The sequence below is a fragment of the Acomys russatus genome, chromosome 19, assembly GCF_903995435.1.
Source record: "Acomys russatus chromosome 19, mAcoRus1.1, whole genome shotgun sequence".
In the NCBI taxonomy this organism is placed as follows: Eukaryota; Metazoa; Chordata; class Mammalia; order Rodentia; family Muridae; genus Acomys; species Acomys russatus.
In genome coordinates this window covers 49,835,049-49,850,500 of record NC_067155.1, presented here as the reverse complement: position 1 = coordinate 49,850,500, position 15,452 = coordinate 49,835,049, and the positions used below count along the sequence as shown (strand labels likewise).

Below are 15,452 nucleotides of genomic sequence, written 5' to 3'. Positions count from 1 at the left end.
ACAGACAGAACCATTTCCAGTCTGACTTTCTCATTCTTCGTGTCTCTGTCTTATCTTGTTCCCAACGCTCTCATCTAAGGGAATTGTTTTAGAAGCAGGTAGTCTTCAAGCCCCTGTAGCTTACAGGCCCTCTCCACTGTACTATAGGGTCTGCCTCTTGTCCAGCTTCTAGTCACAGCTCGGTAGCAAACATCCCCCTGTGCATTGCTGGGCAGATGTGAGTTTATATCCTCACCCACCTCACCTTCTGCCATACACGTCCCTGCATCTATCAGCCCCTTGGCTTCCTCATCAATAACAGTCCTTTTGTATAAAGATTATGTTAGAAGTGATGTGTTATCATTCCTTTGCAAAACCAGCAAATCCAAGACAAGTTAAAGTGTATAAATGAAGGTCTATTGGGAGTAGTTCTTGGTGGTGAGGAACAGGGCCAGAGAAGTCACCATGCTCCTGGAGACAGGAAGACAGGAAAGTGCCTGCATAAAGAAGGGAGAGTAGAAAAGCAGAGGTGGGGAGGAGAGGGAGACAGAGAAGAGAGGAGAGAAAATGCAGGAAGGAGGAGAGTGGGGAGGAGCAAGGGGGGAATCAAAATGTCTGGATTGTATAGTGAAGAGGAAGGGGCAGCCCCTGCCCCTGGGCTGGAAAGTTCAGGGTAGAGGATAGCGTATGGCAGCCACGTCCTGTCACAGGTAGGGATTGAGGGATGCTGGGAAAACCTGGAAGTCAAGTCCCCCACTATGATTGAAAAGGCACCTCAGCTGTTTGTCCAGGTTCGAAGACCAACAGGAACACTACAGGGTTTCACACAGGGGAAACCCTTGGCAGAGGACATGGGTCAGAACAAACTCAAAGGTGTAGTTGTCCCTGTAGGGAGCCTCAAGCTGGTGCAGGAGGCCTGCGGAGATCCTGCTCAATGTAGGGTCCTGCTGTGCACTTTCTCTTCTTCCTTTATTCTTTATTGTATTCTCAATATAGTCTCTCATCTGGTAGCTAGCACTTGCCTCATTCCTGCAAGCTCCCTGCCCTCCGCCGCCCAAGTGCAAGGGTAACAGGCATGGTACCACCTGCCTGGCTCAGACTCTACATTTTATCACAAATTCTTTTTAAGTCAGTAAAAAAAAAAAAAAAAAAAAGTAAAGGGCTTTGTTGTGCCGTTTTTTTATACATCTGTGCCATTGTACCTGGTTATTCTTATTCATGCCCCCCCAACACATACACTGTCCTCTCCTACTTCCCTTCCCTCCCTATTCCTGCTACTCTTCACCCCTCCCCAACACTTCCCCCTTCTGCTTTCCTAACCTGTGAATGCCATTGCTCCCTGCACCCACTGAGCTCTAACTGTGAAGATCTTGGTCATTTTGGGAATGAGCATCCAAGGAAGCCCTGTTTTCTGTGTTCATACCCTTTACAGCTAAGCCGCAGCCACCCTCCATCACCCAGGAGATACAGAACAATAACTTGACACTTTTCTGATGGCCATAACCATGTTTACCTTGAAGAGAAAACCCATGAGATTCTCTTTCTCCTTTTATCCATCTTTAGTGTGTTGTTCTTTGTTTGTTTGCTTGCTTGCTTGCTTGCTTGCTTGAGATAGGATCTCACATATCCCAGATGGTTTTGAACTCATACAGTTAAGAATTACCTTTGAACCCCTTGATGCTCCTGCCTCCACCTCCTCAGGGCTGGAATTACAGGTGAGCACCACAATGCTAGGCTCAGTCTTTTTAGTCTTACAAAAAGAAATAGACCTATGATGGTCTGACTGTTGACTGCCAAATATACTGTTTCCATGTTGTTCAAAAGGCCATGGGTAATTTCAGTCATCTTTAGATGTTTGCAGTCAACAGTGTTTGCCACACACTTCATTATTTTAAGAAGTAATAATAATTAGAAAATGTTAATTCTAGTTTCCTCCTTATAGTCAACTGACTTACTCTGACAACTGTCACAGCAACACTTAGCCAATCTCATGGAGAGACCCTAGTGGTATCACAGGCCTGTCTGGAGCCCTCAGCCACCACAAGAGGCCTTTCTTCCTCAGGGAAAACAGACACTGAAGTGTGTGGCAGGAAGCAAGCCCATCCTGGGGCTCAAACTTGGCTGTCACAGAACCACCTCAGCTGTTAGAACCCTTATGAGTGGAATAGATGGGGCAGAACCCCGCAGAAAGTTCTATTTCACATATAAATGGGTGTCTGGCAACCAGGATGTACCACCGGGAGGCTGTGGAGGAGAGCCCGTCCTTTCTAAAGCCAAGGCACAGCAGAATCAAGACTATTTTGATGTATGAGGCACCTGGAGGCTAGTAGCACCCACTGAGGATCCAGCACCCCTGGGCAGAATGGCCTAAGTTTGGATAGGACCAGTGCTATGTGGTAAATGGAGTAAAAACCAAGGCCTCCAGGTAAGATGCTCTAGTGGAGGGAGCACATGTGCCCAAATCCCTGTCTGACTCTTCTTTCCCCTTTTCCTTAAAGATGTCCTTTCATACACCCAGACACTTATGAAGACTGCAGAAGCCTTCTAAGAAAATTGTCCATCATCTCTCCGAGATAGTCTTCAAATGGGTGGAAAACAAACAAACAAAAAACCAAACTTGTTTCTGTCTCTCCTGCTTCCTAACCAGGTGTTCTTGAGTCTCTCTGCCCAGTCCTATACAATTTTACAAGACAAGAACTCTTGTCATTGTCCTAGTTTTGACAAGGCCAGAGCACTGGACCTTCCTGTGTCTACCTAGCGTGGGAATGGCAGAGGAGAGACAGGTGTCTTCAGAGCCCTCCAATTGAAGACTCACTACAATGTCACATGCCACCCCAATAGCCTGGGACTCACTGAGGAACACTACCCTCCAGCTGTATGCACTGTCCCTGGTGATCCACACCATGGACTATCCCACATGCTCCCACAATGGAGCCGACGTAGGTAAGCCTGGGGTGCCCACAGCACAGAAAGATGCAGCTCCACATTTCCTCCATCTCTGTTGTATTCCTTCCCACCCTCAGGCTATGTGCAGTGGTTGATTATAACTGGTCAGATTTGGCACAGAGCAGAATGTACTAGAAAGCGCTGCAGTTAGCACACAGTAGCTGCCGTCCAGTGTGGCTCATTTCTCCCCTTTTGTGGGAATCCCAGGAAAATAGGAAGATTTCACACAAGGGTCTCAAAATCCCTCAGCCATGCTCCCTGTGTTCTCAGGACCTGACTTCAGTTCTTTCAGCCATGTGAACCCATTCAAGATATGTGCCCCCCCTCGTCTTGTCTTTCTAAGCTCCTGTTTTAAGCACAGAAAGCCCTCAGATACACCAGGCACACGCTAGAAAACAGCCCTCCTGGTGTGTCCCCTGGTGAGAGGTTCTAGTATTTACTGTGGCGCCTTTCCTCTCCAGCTAGAGATGACAATTTGGTGAGAAGAAAGCAGACAGTTTAAACAGGTCAGCAGACCCACAGGAAGGGGGCTTGGGAACCATTCCATTTACTGGCCCATAAAAACATGCCAGGAATGTCTGCTACATCCCCTTTCAAGGTAAACAATTTATAGTTCATTTTTTTTTCAAGATACCTCTGCATCTTTTTCCATATTTATTTTATTTTATGTGTGTGAGTGTCTGTCTGCCTGTGTGTGTGTGTGTGTGTGTGTGTGTGTGTGTGTGTGTGTGTGTGTGTGTGTATCACCTAAATACAGTGCCTGTGTAGGCCAGAAGAGAACGTCAGATCCCCTGGAGCTGTAGTTACAGATGACTGTGAGGCACCACAGGTCCTGTGTGAGCCACCATATGGGTTCTGGGAATTGATCCAAGGTCCTGTGGAAGAACAGCCAATGTTCTTAATCCTTGATCCATCTATTCAGCCCTATCTGTGTCTTTTCTTTAAAATCTATTGGCTTAAACATCAAACATTAGTAACTAAGAAAGTAAAACACTAGGTAAAGTTTTATTTTCTTCCCCCTTTGCATTTTTTCCCTACTATTTTAATGGTCTACTCTATTCCATGCCTTTCTGTTGATGTCTATATAGAAAGAGAGTCCTGGATGTAATACACCTGATCTAGTCAGCTATGAAGGCTGTAAAGCTGTGCTTCTGTGTGTACCTTCAGTGGCAAGCAAGCAACACATTTTTGTCAGGTTAAACCATAAACATAACTGCTACTTAGTGAGGTATTTGCAAGTGAGCTCAGCCCATAACCTCAGAGAAGCCACTAAGACCTCAGAATTCTCCCACCTTCCCGATCTTCCCTCTGCAGGACATCAGTTTACCCAAGAAGCATGCATATGCCTCCTGGAGCAGAAAGGCTACCACAGCACCAGCACTCACTGTGCATACCAGGAGAGTGGGTCAGACATAGACAGAAACACATCCTTGTCCCATGCCCACATCAATGACTGTCTCAGGAGGATGAGTCCGTAGCCATGACAAAGTCCCTGGAACTGACATTGCCCCACCTCCGCCAGCACCCATTGGCTGCTGAGCAGTGGTGGTGCCTAGTTCTAGAATGGCTTGGACAGGCGGCAGCTGGATCGACATCTGATGAAGTTGTGCCCAGCTCCCATCTGAAGCTCATTAGACACCTTCAGTGGCAGCAAACAGGAACATTGCCATCTCCATCTTCCTCATTTCCCTGATGCTTCTTAGCCTCCTTCTTAACCAATAGGAAGCAGGATGCAGGCACCATGTGCAAGGGCAGTGGTCTTCTTTTGTTGGGTTTATTTTGTCATCTTTCTTGTATGTGAGTGCACTTGTGTGTCATATCCCTTTGTATGTGTGTGTCATATGTGTGTGAAAGTATATTTATAGGCCAGACACGAACATTAGCTATTGTTCCGCAGACACCACCCCATTGCTTTTTGGGATAAGGCCTCTCATTGTCCTGGGGCATGCTGATTAAGCTAGGTGTAGGTCTGTGTCCCACGGAGATCTTCTGTCTCTAGAGGCCTCATCAACACTGAGGTTACAAGTGCACATCACAACTCCTGTTGCTTATGCTTTGTGATGTGAGCTCTGGGGATTGAACTCAGGTCTTCAGGCTTGAATGGTGTGCTGGTTAGTTTTCATCAAATTGATACAAACTAGAGTCATCAAGTAAGAGGGAACCTCAATTAAGAAAATGCCTCCCTCAGGTCAGCCTGTGGGCCATTTACTTGATTAATGATTGATGATGGAACCACTGTGGATGGTGCTGCCCATGGGCAGGTGGTCCTCTGTGGTATAAGAAAGCAGGCTGAGCAAGGCATGGAGAACCAGTGAGAGGCATTCCTCCATGGTCTCTGCTTCAGCTCCTGCCTCCAGGTTCCTTTCTCCAGGTTCCTGCTTCCAGGTTCCTGCCTTGATTTCCTGGAACTGATGGACTATGAGTTATTGGGCATGTGTGTCTCATTGCACATACAGAGAAGCAAACTGAAACACATGACAAACACTGCATTGACTGAGCCGCTTTTCACCCTGCTGCAGATGAAACCTGCCTTCCCCTGGACAGGAACATTTCGGTCTCATTTTAAAACACTTGTATTTGTGTTTAGTTAAAAAAGAAACATTTTGATAAATAATGTCATAAACTTTATGACAAGAAGGGAAAATATCAGTCTTGAGTAATTAAGAGAAACCAAGCAATGCCTTATTAATAAGAAGATATTTCTACCATGGCTCTGCCTATAAAATGCACAAAACCCACTGTGATGGCCTTTTGGTTAATACTTACTAATCGTCATCATTGGCCCTTCATTCCTCGTTCTTGTAACACAATCTTGGCATTGTTCATAGACTCTGGCTGGTTGCTGTCATCTTGGCTCCTGAAATTAAGTAAAGATACTAGGAGTTATGACTGGACTATTTCTTGACTTAAAAATTTGACATTAAAGAGCAGAGGAGGGCTGGTAAGATTGCTCAGTGGGTAAGGGTGCTTGTGGGTAAGTTTGATAACTTGAGTTTGAATAGGAGGAGAAGCAACTCCTGTGAGTGGTCCTCTGACCTTGTCAATGCGCACACCCACACACACATAAACAAATATAAAGTACATGTTGAAATACATTAAACTATCAGAAGACACGAGTTGTGTGAGCTTGTGTGTGTTATGGCCCTACACACGCTTATGAAACCTTCCTGCTTCTTCAGCTAAAATGCTCAGTGTCACGAAAATGTCATTTCTGCTCCCTGTACTCTGGCGGTGTTTACCTAAGTGTGAGCACCGTAAGATTGGTGTGTGGTGTGGTTTTAGGCTATGCCAGATAGGACATCAGTGCACACAATCACAGAATGAGAAATTGTATCTCCTTTTCAATTATGTTCGCTTTCTTCCCATTACAGCAGCGGGGAGAATATCTCAATTTGAAGATAGAAAGTGTTTCCTCTCACACATTTACTAGTTCCTCCTTGAGTCAGACAGAACTGGACCTTGGGTGGGAAAAAGGATGTAAGTAGTCCTGATTCTGGGTGCTGTTCAAATGATGATGATGATGCCTGATGCGTGATGAGCTTAGTGGTTTAAAAGGAGACGTTGGAGAGCCTGTTCTACTTTGTGAGGCTTTAGTGAAAAAACTGGCATCCATGGGTAGGAAACAGCTCTCATTAGCTCTAGAATTGGCTGCATCTCAGATGCCCAGCTTCCAGAATTGTGGGTAACATATTCCTTTGTGTGTATGCTACTTTGTTAATGGTAAACATGCTATCTTATTGTGTGTGGTTTAGTTTGTTTTTGGTTTCGTGTTTGTTTGGGTTTGGGTTTGGGTTTTTTTTTCCCAACTTGACATAGGCTAGAGCCATCTGTAAAGAAGGAACATCAGTTGAGAAAATTTCTCTATCAGATTGCCCTGTGGTGCATTGTCTTGATTAATGACTCAAATGGGAGAGTCCAGCACACTGTGGGTGATGCCATCCCCGGGTTGGTGGTCCTGGGTTCTATCAGAAAGCAGAGTGAGCAAGCCACGGGGAGCTGCCAGTAAGCAGCGTTCCCTCATGGCCTTTACTTCAGTTCCTGCCTTGAGTTCCTGCCCTGGCTTCCCTCAGTGATGGACTGCGAGCTGCAACTTCCTCTCCAAGTTGCTTTTGGTCCTGGCGATTATCACAGCAACAGAAACTGAAGTAGGACAGCACTTCGTCGTCACAGCAGTCTGAACAGACTATGTCAGTGAGTTCCTTTTGCTGTTTCAACATCAAAGGTTTCAAATAAAAAAGAGAGATAATGTATCCTTCTGAGCCAGGTGACAGGTGCCCGTCGGTCAGGTCATAGTGATACATAAGGACAGACACGTCACTACCCTTTGCAAAGACCCACACATCCACTTTACAAAGAAAACAGCGCAGAGTGCTCAGAAGTTCAGCCGGTTCCTTTCAAGGCCGACTAATTACGGAGAATTGAAGACTGTCAAGCTTAAAATAAATTATGAAACGAACACGATTTAACCATAGAAATGACAATAAAGTGAAGCAAGGTTGCACACCGAAATGTCACCCTTTCAAATATTAGCTAACAGTTTGCCATCATTATCTTTTAGCATTAATACAAACAAGGTTGTGTTTTTAATGCTTCCTTGAATGTTAGTTTCTCTTACGATGTTGCCATTTTCTTACTCTTTTTTCTTAAAGATCGATTTTATGTATGTGTTTTGACTGCATATATATTAAGTCCATCATAGGTGCACATGGTGGCACAGAGGCCAGGAGAGGGCATCAGATTCCCAGGAACGAGTTACAGATTGTTGTGTGTCACCACATGGGTGCTGGCATTCAAACTCAGCTCCTTTTCAAGAGCAGCCCGTGTTCTTCACCATTGAGCTCTCTTCAGCCCCTCATTTTCTTATATTTCACGCCTGTTTATACTGCTAGTTGTGATCCACTTCCCAAGTACTTAGTTGATCTGCTTATACTGTGGCCCCTCTGTTATTATGAACATAATATGGAGGAAACTGAACTGATGGGTTGATGGTCTTTTGGAGCCGGAAATAGATGGATGTTTCTAGAGAGACATGGATTCACCCTCCAGGGCTGATAGCATCCTGCTCTTCTGCAGTTGTTGCCTATTTCACTCCTATGCCATCAAACATCAGAATGTGAGACTAAGGCACCTCATGGATGCGGAGCTCTTGAGGGAACAGGCAACAAGTTGGGTGCAACAGACTCTCTGACCACACATATGCCTGGTGCCCCCACCATCCTGAGAGCAGAGCTGTTGGAGCACTGGACTCCCAGTTCCTCTCAGCCATGCTCACACCTCAGAGGTCAGGATCAAATGCTCTTGTTTATGATGTACCTAGAAAGATCTCCACACACAGGACTTGATAGCTTGAGAACCACAGAGCCTAATTAGGGTTCCTTTTTGAAGAAATGTGGTCCAGCTTCTTCATACCTCAGCCTCCTCATCTATAAACAGCACTCACGAGAAGCCCCTCCTAGGGTCATGGAAGTGACGACAAGGACTCATCTCCCAGGGACACAGGGGTCAAGCATCATTTTCCTTGATTCTGTACAAGGCACTATTTCTCTCTGGACCAGAGATGGAAGGTCAGTGCCTCAGACTCCTCCTCCACACTGCAGCACTTCCTGTTCCCCCAACCAAAGCTGTATCTGTCCGAGAGCTGGGGAGTAGTCGTGTGAGTCTGTCAGGAGCAGGGAATGGAAGTGATCCCATGAGCCCAGGCAGTAAGAGGAGAAAGTTCTGGGTTCATAGAGACATGAGAGAATCCTGTGCCAGCCCCAAGACAGCCTGTTGTGAGGCCTCTTGACATGTAACATAACCTCCTTGTTACATTTTGGTGTTTGATACTTAATGTCTTACACCAGGTAGCATGTAGGCTCCTAAAGGTGACGTTCCAACCTCTGGCATGTTAGTGAAGGGGATCTGTTTGGTTACATACACAGTTCAGAAAAAAAAGGTCTTCGAAATGTAGAACAGTGCGAGAGAAGAAAAATGCAACCCTGTCTTCCTTTCCCAAGGATGATTTCTAACCTATTTAGCTTGTTTGATTTTTCATCGATGTTGGTAAATTTTCTTGTAACACAAACCCAGCAAAATGGGTAAGCGCCTTCCCTCCTTCCTGCTTTTAATCATTAGAGCTCAGATCCGGAGCACAGTGTGTGTGCTTTTGCTGCAGAAAGCCTTGGTTGTGCGGGAATGAAGGGCTGTGGGAATCCGGTGGATTTCTCCACATACCATGTGAGAGATGCAGTCACTGTGTACAGCCACCTGCAGAAGTTCACACAGAAAATACACACAGAGTTCCTTTCTTCAGCCTGGTCTGTGAAGCCTCATAAGATCCAAATCCCCTTAACTAATGGTCAATAGCAAGAATTTTCAACACCCAGAGGGACATCAGGCAGGTATGGGTATTGAGTAAGAGCACCAACCTCTCCCCCTTGGAACCCCCTCTTGACCGAGTATGAAGGCCACACAATCCAAGTCCACCATTCTACCTAGACTCATGACAGACCAAGAATGTATGATGTGAGGAGATGAGATGGGCAAATTTCCAACCATCTCATATGCACAGCACAGAGCACTGTTGAGAGGGCTGCAGAAGGTGTGGGGCTGACCCGAGGCCTTTTCTCATAGGAACAGCTGACAGCCGTTCCACAGTGTTCCAGTTATGGGTGTTTCCTGCCATAACAGGGAGTTTAAAATAGCACTCTTGCCTTCCCCTCCTTCCCTCTGAGTGATGGGATGCAGGCCCACAGCCACCAGGCTTCCTGCAGGAGAAACCTCGGTGCTAGCAGCTCCAAGAAAATGAAAGCATGTGCTCATTATTCAAATGAGGCTTAATTAATGCAGAACTTGCCCCCAAACTTTCTAAGACGCCCATGGTAATGAGCTTGTGAAGAGGTGCTTCATGTCACCTGTCGTCAGGGACTCAATAAGATGCGGCTGCACACCCATCCAATGAGCAAAAAATAAGGATGCTGGAAATACCGAGACCTGGAGGGTGTGTGTGTGTGCTGAGGGACACCCCCACTTGGTGGTGTTTGTTGGTATTCACATGGCACAGTTGACACCATAGACAGTACTGCAGTTTTTTGTTTTTTGTTTTTTTTTTTTATAAAACTAGACGGCCGTGGTGCGCTGTCCAGTAAATATGATTACATAATTTACAAAAAGGAGTTAAACATTTACGTCCACATGAAAACCGGTGAAGGGGGTATTTATAGTTGTTTTATTCACAACTGTCAGAACTTGGAAATAGCAAAGATATCTTTTTTAGTAGGTAAATGGCGAGAGGGCCGTGTCTCAATGATGGAATGCTGAACGCTGGGAGAAAATGAGCTTTCGAGCCCAACGCTGGAAGAAGCCTGAGTGACTATTGTTTCGTAAAAGGAGCCAGTCTGAAAGGCTATGGCTTCAGTACGCATCATCTGGAAAAGGCAAGGTAAGGGAAACGGTAGAGATGGGTGTCATCCAAGAGGGTGTGGGAGGAAAGAATAGACCGCACACAGAAAACTTTATGGCGGGGGCCGAGGCAGAAGACTCAGTCGATGAAGTAACTGCTGGGCAAGCGTGAGGGCCTGAGTTGCATACTGGCACCGCAACGAGTAAGCTAGAAACGATGCCGAGAGCTGGTAATTGCAGCATCAAGGAGACAGACACAGGTAGGTGCTTGGGGCTGAATTTAAGGAATGAGACCCAAGGAGGGTGACTTAAGGTCTCCGTCTTAGTCCCAGTTCTCTTGCTGCAAAGAGACACCACGACCACAGCAACTCTTATAAGGGAAAACATTTCATTAGGGTTGGCTTACGTTTCAGAGGTTTAGTCCATTATCATCATGGCGGGAAGCACAGCAGCGTGCAGGCGGACATGGCGCTGGAGAAGAAGCTGAGAGTTCTACAGCTGGTCAGCAGGCAGTGAACAGAGAGAGCCACTGGGCCTGGCTTGGGACTTCTGAAATCTCAAAGCCCATCCCCAGTGACACTTCCTCACACCTACTCCACAAGGCCAATCCTAATACCTCACAAGTATCATCACTCCTTAATGACAAAGCATCTAACTGTATGAGCCTATGGGGGCCATTCCTCTTCAAACCACCACAGCCTCCACTGTATGCCCAAAGAGCTCTTCATGGCAATAGGATCTTGCTGTTGGATCAATGGTGATCACGTATCATCACCCCCCATGACCCAGTACACAGAATACATAGCACTACAATAACCCCCCTGTGAGCTGCTGACCTCGGTGGTTTTGTAGTGGTCGTTGCCTGTCGTTTGTCAGTTATAACTCAGGTGACGCTCTGGTAAGGGACATCACCATGAAGAGGCTATTCATCTGTGACAGCAGGAGGCACGTGGATGTTCCTGCCTCTTTTGCTCATTTCCTGTCTCCCAAAACTGCTCTAACCACCACTTAAAGAGAAAGGCAATACAAACAGCAACTTTTTTTTACAGGCTTTGAAATAACTCCTTAGTATTCACCCAAGAAATGACTATTTTTCACATGAAACTACCTGTGCTGTGTGTTTATAAATACTTGATTCCTAGTGGTCTAAAGGCTGGGAACAGTTAAATGCAGGAATGTGATGATTCTTATTAACTAAAGTGGGTTGTGTGATGTGTGGGTGTATCAGGATGTTAAATCATAATATCCCAATATTATAGAGACTTATTCTGAACATTTGAATTGGGCCCTTGATTCTGGACATTCTGTGAGCTCCCATACACACAAGAAATTAAATATCAGCTCAGACATTTAATTACACATTTATTATTATATATGATATATTAGATATATTTATTATTATATATCATTTGTGCTATATTAATGCCACTAAAGATGGTTGCATGCTCTTATGGGCATATCTGATTGAATCTACATTTTTCTTGGTGATAGATATAAAATCATTAGGAGCACTGCTTTAGTAAAAAGCAGAGGCAATAGAAAACCACAGCCTCAACTTTTTCTCTTAAGCAATCATTGTAGAACAGTGATTTACAACCATCCTAATGCTGCAACCCTCATGCTGTGGTGACCCCAACCATAAAATTATTTTCATTGCTACTTTATAACTGTAGTTTTGCTACTGTTATGGATTGCAAATGTGAATATTTTTGGAGACAGAGGTTTGCCAAAGGGTTTGTGACCCACAGGTTAAGAATGACTGTTGTAGACAATGATATAGAGATCAAAATTATGATTTTAGGGCCTGGAGAGATGGCTCAGTGGTTGAGCTCACTGGCTACCGTTATAAAGGATGCTGGTTTGGTTCCCAACACACACACACACACACACACACACACACACACACACACACACACACACACACACACACACCATGGCTTGCAACCTTAACTCCAGTTCCAAGGGATCAGACTCCCTCTTCTGGCCTCTATTGGAACTGCACCCATGTGTTAAGCACACACATACACACAGAGAGGGGGGCATAATTAATAAAATGGATAAAGCTCTAAAACTATTCTTTCTTTTGTTTTGTTTGGCTTTTTGTTAGTTGCTTTGTTTCTCAGTATTTGGAGACAGTGTCTCGCTAATGTAGACCAAGCTGGCCTTGAACTCACAGGGACCCACCTGCCTCTGTCTCCCAAGTGATGGGATTAAAGGTGAGCACCACCATGCTCAGCCTAAACTATTAAAAACTATTCAGATACTTGTAACAATATACCAAGAGACATTATAATACACTTTTTTCTTTTTGATAAAGGATTCGTCTCATCTTAACATGACTAAATTTACTAAGATTAGATTGAAAAAAAAAGCCACTTTGTTAAGTTATTATGATCCGAAGTGATTCTAATGTGCTGGCTGGCAGTTAGAAGGACATCACAGTTAATGACTCTGCAGCTTTGCCACACTCAGTCAGCTTCCTGGAACCCAAAAGCAACTCCTTAAACCAAAGTGTCAAGTGAGGACAGGAATTCCCCCAACTCCCGTGGGTGAACACGATTTTCCCAAGCTGCTTGTGTGAAAGGTGAAGTTGGGAGTCATCAAAGGAAGGTGCACTGGCTTCCTGCTCCTTGGAAACTGAAAACCTTCTCAGTTGTCTCACATGTCAGAAACCACAGAACCACTAGCCACCTCACCATCCAAATGTTGGCCTGAGCAGAGGATGATAAAGTACAGCTTTCTAAAGGGAGGCTCCTGACCCTACCAGGGACCATGTGACCGGATGTAGGGTTGCAGAATGCTCACCAATAGTAAAGATTTCTGAATGTGCACCAGCCCATTGCATTAGATCAATTTAAAATGCAATGCACAGGGAGCTGAGGCTCCAATTCTTCCTCTTCTTAAAAGATTTATATCTACTTCTTTTATGCATATAAGTATGCTGCCTTCATGCACACCAAAAGAGGGCCTCGGATCCTATTACAGATGGTTGTGAGCCACCATGCGGTCGCTGGGAATTGAACCCAGGCCCTCTGTAAGAGCAGCCAGTGCTCTTAACTGCTGAGCCATCTTTCCAGCCCTCCCCCCACACCCCCACACCCCCTTCCTCTTACATTTTATGCCCTCAGTTGCTGTCTGAACTCCTAGGCCACCCTCTCAGTGCTACTGTCATCACTTCTGCCTCTACAGCCACCCAACTGATGCTCACTGCTCATGTGTCTGCCCATTGTTCATTGCAGCCTCATTTCTGAACACAGGAATGAGCCCTTTAGCAGTGTGCCCAGTCCTCCTACAGCACATCACTCGTACCGTTGAACAGTGCCTGCGCATGCCATCCCTCTGACAACACCACTGAACACTGCCCGAAGCACCTGCTTCCAGCTGTTGTATGTAATGTGTGCTGCGTTACTCTGCACAGACACAGGTAGCTCTTCGCTCTTACAGAATCAGATTTGTTTAGTCACAAACAAACAAACAAACAAAAACTTTGAATATGTTCTTTCCACCCTTCCTCAGCATTGTATCAATTTAGTATGCTCCTGGGTTGGATCATGTTAGAATATTGTAATCTTAAAAACTGCAGTCTGTGCTCTTCCACAGGACGCCTCTACACTGCCGCTTGTGCCACCTCCACGTCTCTAGTGATCCCTGAGAAGTTCCAGCACACTTTACGAGTACTCAACACCAACATCGATGAGTGGCGGAAAATAGCCTTTGCCACCAGTGTCATTAAGGGTGTGGGAGGGGAGGAGTGGGGCGGGCGCGGAGATATGCTCATGTGGTGTTGAAGAAAGCAGACATCGACCTCACCGAGAGGGCTGGAGAACTCACGGAGGATGAGGTGGAGTGTGTGATCACTGTCATGCAGAATCCACGGCAGTACAACATCCCAGACTGATTTTTGAACAGACGTAAGGATGGAAAGTACAGCCAGGTTCTGGCCAATCTGTCTAGACAATAAGCTTTGTGAAGACCTAGGGTGACTGAAGAAGATTAGAGCCCATAGGGGTCTGCGCCGCTTTGCAGGCCTTCGTGTCTGACGTCAGCACACCAAGACCACTGGCCGCCGCAGCCATACTGTGAGTGTGTCCAAGAAGAAATGAGTCTCTTGGCCTTGGCTTTTAATAAATAGTTTATATACCTGAAAAAAATATTGCTGGCTGTGTCACTGGCTTAGTTTCACTAGGAAAAAACAAGCAAACAAAACCACAAATGGATGAAGTTTTAGTTTAGGATTCCAATAGTTTCTGAAATGTCCCTAAACATATTTTACTATTTATGTAAAATGGCATTCTCGGAGTTTGAGGTTATAAAGGCAAATATCCATCAACTCTGAAAAAAAAAAAGTTGAAGGTTTTCAACATTCTACAGTATTAAATATCTAGTCAAGATTTCATTCTTTATGTAAAAAATAAATAAGCATTCTCATTCCATTAGTTTGCAAATGTGCTTTTCTCGTTGAACAAATGGTAAGGTTTATGTATGTAACCCCACTGCAGGCTTCAGGAGTGCATCCAGAGATGCAACCCAAAAGCCTGTGAGCATCGGGATTTAATTCTCTGGCCTCCAGTGATAGGGTCAAAGCCCAGCACATGACCCAGCTTGTCCAATCAAATTCTGGCTTTTTGCAACTTATAAGCAGCAACTTCTTCCCTCATTTCGCTCCGAGCCTTTCATTCACTCTTGCAGGTGTAACAGAACCAGGTATATCTGCCTCCAGACACTCAGCCTTGGATGTGTTTAAACAGCTCAGACCCAGAGAGCTTCCAAGGATGGAATACAAAATGGTGATGCCAGGCAGCAACGGGCTCCTTGCAGTTGGAAATGACCTTGTGTCTCTGCCTTTCATCTGCTCTTCAGGATACTGGGTACTCACCTTAACCTGCGGTGGGCCAGACCCACTTACTGCCTAACTTAAAGTGGAATCCTCACTTAGGTTGTCAGCCTCAATTAGAGATGAAACCAACACTGCTATACATAGCAGAACCAAGGAGCCACGCACCTGTTTTCCATAATTGACTCTAACAACTTTCTCTCCTAATTGCACCTACCGGCACCTGCCACTCTCACTCTCCAAAAACCAACTGTGGTTCCATCCTCAGGCACACACTTCACCTCTGCTTTGGAAGATGCTGGGCATCCCAGGA

The 15,452-nt window shown here is 45.4% G+C and overlaps 1 pseudogene; it reads left to right on the top strand.

The window, feature by feature from the left end:
- The first annotated feature begins 737 nt into the window (after positions 1–737).
- LOC127203376 (40S ribosomal protein S18-like) lies at positions 738–14,408 on the top strand (annotated as a pseudogene).
- The last annotated feature ends 1,044 nt before the right edge of the window (positions 14,409–15,452 follow it).